Source organism: Neofelis nebulosa, chromosome 7 (genome assembly GCF_028018385.1).
Source record: "Neofelis nebulosa isolate mNeoNeb1 chromosome 7, mNeoNeb1.pri, whole genome shotgun sequence".
NCBI lineage: Eukaryota > Metazoa > Chordata > Mammalia > Carnivora > Felidae > Neofelis > Neofelis nebulosa.
In genome coordinates this window covers 100,739,057-100,740,358 of record NC_080788.1, presented here as the reverse complement: position 1 = coordinate 100,740,358, position 1,302 = coordinate 100,739,057, and the positions used below count along the sequence as shown (strand labels likewise).

The 1,302-nt window shown below is 49.6% G+C and overlaps 1 pseudogene; it reads right to left on the bottom strand.

Moving 5' to 3' along the window:
• Window positions 1-204: 204 nt before the first annotated feature.
• Window positions 205-302, bottom strand: LOC131518371 (U6 spliceosomal RNA; annotated as a pseudogene).
• Between the last annotated feature and the right edge of the window lie 1,000 nt (window positions 303-1,302).

The window sequence follows — 1,302 nt, the reverse complement described above, 5'->3', positions numbered from 1 at the left end:
CCACACGGGAAGCTGGTGGTGGAGTCAGACTTTGACTTCCAGCCCAGTGCATATTCTACCCATGCCAGTTCAAGAACTGCTGAACAGACAGACTCATGATGGCCGCAGTGACAGAGTTAACTCAGAGTTAGAGAAAAAAGCCGTCCCTGCCTACTCATGTGTCTGAGTCATCCGGCACCGCCGTATAGAGAGATGGTCCCTGGGAACAATATAGACTGCTTCACACATTTGTATGTCATCCTTGTGCAGGGGCCATACCAGTCTTCTCTCTGTTGTATCTATTTTCGTCTAAGGGAAAGAGAGAGAGAGAGAGAGCAAGTGGGGGAGAGGGGCAGAGGTAGAGAGAGAGAGAATCTTTAGTAGGCTCCATGCTCAGCACAGAGCCCGACGCAGGGCTCGATCCCATGACCCTGGGACCGTGACCCGAGCTGAAATCAAGAGCTGGATGCTCAGTGGACTGAGCCACCCAGGTGCCCCTTGTTGTATCTATTTTAGTACACGTGCTGCCAAAGTGAGCACCTACCATGGCATGAGCTCTCCACCTTTTTTTTTTTAATTTTTTTTAATTTTTTTTCCTTTTTTTAAAATTTTTTTTAATTTTTTTTTTTTTTAAATTTTGGGACAGAGAGAGACAGCATGAACGGGGGAGGGGAGACAGCATGAACGGGGGAGGGGCAGAGAGAGAGGGAGACACAGAATCGGAAACAGGCTCCAGGCTCCGAGCCATCAGCCCAGAGCCTGACGCGGGGCTCGAACTCACGGACCGCGAGATCGTGACCTGGCTGAAGTCGGACGCTTAACCGACTGCGCCACCCAGGCGCCCCAGCTCTCCACCTTTTTAAAGAAAGGGGGGATTCCAGATTCAGTGTTCTCCATCTGCAATGAAAAGTGGTAAAGAGAAAAATCAATAAAATGACAAAGATAAAATACAGGAAGGGAGATACAGCAATAAAATGTGGTGAGAAAAGATTGTTAATCGGACAAGCTAAAAAAGATCCCAGAGTAAGACTGTGTCCAACCAAAGGAGATCAAAGCAGCAGCAGAATAGAGCTGGATTTCATAGCCAGAACAACCGACAGGGCCGAGCAACCTTGCTGCAAAGCAACAGACCCTTTGGCCTGACCGTTCTGGACCAGCGGGGCTAAACTAGTGGCGTGCTGGAGGAGCCAGGTGTGTACATCTCTCCAGCTCTGCATTCAGTCGTGGCAGAGTGATGGCTGGAAGTCAGCTCTGGTGGGAGTGCTGACACGGCAAAAATCAGCAAATGCTGTAAATCAAGGCTCTTCCCCCCAGAGACCTGGT